Raw genomic sequence first — 3,623 nt, 5'->3', positions numbered from 1 at the left:
ACAGTCCCATGAACGTTATAACAATTTCTCAGAAAAGAAATCAGATATAAGGAAAAGACGTGCAACATTAGAGAGCACAATGAATCTGCTACAAAAAAATTTGTCTGGAGATAAGTGATCCAGCCCCCTCGGCCCTCTAAAAGAGACTTTAAATAATGAATGTCCCTTTGTGTACAGTGTCTTCTATTATAAAGAACACAAGAAGGCTTACTTGCTATTGAGCCTAGTTATAGTATTACATAAAGCAATAAACTTATACTGCTCCTGAGTCCATAGTTGTGCATTTGTGCAATTCTACCTGAGTTATACTAGAAACATCCTCTTACCTTTTTCTTACTTTTTTCCATGTTAACATGATGTGACATCATGTTACCATACTGCGGACATTTTTGTATTTAAATCAACATTAGGTCCCTTCCTCTTTTACAAATAACTTATTTACATAATGTCTGTATTTATATCATACAATGTAGTGGATAATTAAGAAAACTTGACTAATGTTTATTACGCTCTGATCTATTACAGGAATACTCGTTTACCTGTTCCCTCAAAGCCACATCCTTCAGAATTTTTTCTGGGGCTTCAAGCCGACCACTGAGAACAATCAGGGTAGTTTAGCCCATTTAAAACAACAAGTACATTTAAAATCTGGCACTTAATATCCACACAATTCATTAAAATAATATCCTGCTCCACCTATAGGTGACTACCCATTAGCCATATTCTATCATAYAAAAATCTGTTTTCATTTTCACTGATGTCACAGAACAATTAAACTTCATTAGAAGTTCAAAGAATGGAATTTCATCAATATTTAAGTGACCCAATTAGTCAGAATATTTACTGCTTTTGCTTCTGTATGACTCTTATTATGCCTGATATTTTTTTTCAAAAGTTAACAGTGATCTCTAAAAAAGTGCTCAATCCAATTGGATATTAATCTGAACAGCAGTGCACATTTTCAGACCCAACAAAAATTATTTAGACTGTAGGAAAGATGAAGGAAGTAAAGCAGGTTAACCTGCACTGTGTAATTGCACATATTGCAGTTGAAAAGTCCAGTTTAGCAAGTCAAACATCACCATTGGTGGTAGCATGAGCCTATGGCTTGTTATTATAATTGTTTTTCTGTTATTCTGGTTTTTTTCTAAAGGTTATGCTCTAGATAGTTCACAAATATGCATGAAACTGGATATTTTTTCAGTATAGTAAATACAAAACATAAAAGAATGAAGCAAGAGAGCTAGCACTCCTGTAGATGTAAATTAAAAGAAGAAAAAATCCTCTGCCAACCTCCTAAGACTAATTCAATTAGTTCTGAAAAATTGATAATGAAAGTATGTTAATATGYTTACCTCTAATTTCTACACTATATTTTTCTTTCTTTGGGGATTTATTTTCTTTTGAGACAATTTTTTGACTTGATATTTTCTCCCTCTCTTTGCTTTCCCTTTTTTCTTTCTGCTGTCCCATTCAGAGATTTTCTTTTCACAAGGAATGTTTCTGAATGGACAGTACAAGAACTTCAAGACCAATGATAACAGTTACAGTGTTTAAAAGAGAACACTGCTTTTGTGAGGGGAAAACCTCCAAAATCAAAAGCCACATTAAATTTTACCTTCTTTCTTTTTAAGTAGATCTGAGAAGCCAGACGGCAGATTTTTATGGATTTTTCTACTTGTTTGCTTAGGAGATCCGAACATTTCTCAGTCTCACTATTTATCAATTAATCTAGCATGCAGCCTCAAAGGAGAAAGGTCGACTTGTATTAAAAATTCATCCATCAAAAATTCATCAAAGACTTCAGCATTTTAACTTGTGAACCTTTGAACACCTACATACTTGTCAGATCTGTGGTCATAGTTAACTGGAATCTATAGTTACCACAGTGCCCATACTTGCTCTGACACRAGCTGCATGAAGAGACTTTCAGGTGAAAGTGAGGCAGACTGCTCATAACCAAGTGAGACAGACTTCCTCAAACTGTTCTTTTTATCAGACAAAGGATATCTAACATCTGACTAAGTTCAAAGCCAGTAAAATCAGACCCTTTCAAYGACCAAACACTTTTCAGGGGAGCTTATTTTTGCCCCACTATAAAAATCAGTATTCTTAAAGGGGAAAAATTTGCCAAAAAGGTAAATAAACCATTATCTGATATTATCATCAATGRCCCAGTCCACAAATTAAAGCCATTTAATGCTGTCCAAGAAAAAAATAATGTTTTGAGACTTTCTTTAATGTGTGAAGAAAGCTGTATAGTATATGCTGGAAGTTAAAGCYGGAACCTTCAAGTTCAAGGTAAAAACTCTGCTGCTTAACTAATGCACTGCTCATAGCTGTCATCATTAATTTATGTTAGCCTCTGTAAACATCAAGAGTATAATAGGCCAATTTCACAACTAAATATAGATGCACATTTTGCCCTTATATAAATGGCAGATTGCTGCTGCAGATCATCACTGCAGCAACACGTCAGTAAAGATGCACTGTTTGATGGTCTGATGCTCACACAATATATAAAACCAGTTGTAATGGTTGTTTGGAAGCAAAGTGTAACATAGCAGCAAAATTTCATTTGTTCCACAAACTCAGGATATATTAAGCTTGGCTGACAAAGACTGTTTGATGTGCTAAATCAGTTTGACCTTCATTTTTGCTTCGTATTTCTCATTTAACACATGAAATGACCATTATTTTTTCACCGTATAGGAAAATATCACAGAGCTGATTTCTATTAAAACCTTTCTTTTCCTTGCACAAAGGAAAAATACATTTTGCCAAAAGTGCTTTAGCAATTATTGCAAAATTTATAAAAAAATATACCTATATTAAACCAAGATTTCATTATATCAGTAAGACTTGAGACTGATTTTTAGGGGTTGTGGTTTCACAGAAGAGGAACATTTTGCTTTAAATATGTAAACATTATTCAAGGAAAAGGTTCAAATGCTTGGACTAATCATTAAAATGAATGTTTTATTACCAATAAGTTCCTTTGTTGAACGGTTTAAACAATAGGGTTTACTTCCAAAATGAGTCCTTAAAGCATAATAATAGGAACATGGCAGGTTTTTAAAGATTACAAACTTGCCATCCTGCAYATTCTTTTCACACTAATGTAAACATTGATACAGAAACCATTAAGTGAGCCGTGACACACTAGTTCAAATCCAAACTCTACAACTAGAACACTAGTGTTTTGATCTTTTTCTTTCTTCTTATGTTGAACTAAGCAATTGCCAGCCTCCTGGTAATAGAGAAACCACAGTTTTATCAAGCAATTTTGCAGCACCCAATAAACAGCACTTTACCTTGGAGCAACTTGTACATTTCACACCTTAAATTTCTATTTACCAAATCAGCTAATCACTTCACAATTGAACTTCTCAGAACAAAAAATTATCAATTAAAGTGGTTGAAACTCCTGCAAATTATCATTTAGGAATGAAGTAATTGCTTTCATCAGGGCAGAAAAGCCCGCCAGAACAGAAATGTCACTTCAGATTAGTGTTCTCACTCCTGAAGCTATGGATGACACAGCTGATATAAGACTAAATGCCAAGACCAATCAATTGCTTTTGTGGCTCTGTTCTGAGCTGCTGTAAAAGGGGCCATTTTCT

Source organism: Malurus melanocephalus, unplaced genomic scaffold, assembly GCF_030028575.1.
Source record: "Malurus melanocephalus ecotype Western Australia unplaced genomic scaffold, MMel_1.1 scaffold_0, whole genome shotgun sequence".
Taxonomy (NCBI): domain Eukaryota; kingdom Metazoa; phylum Chordata; class Aves; order Passeriformes; family Maluridae; genus Malurus; species Malurus melanocephalus.
Note: the sequence above shows the minus strand (reverse complement) of the source record.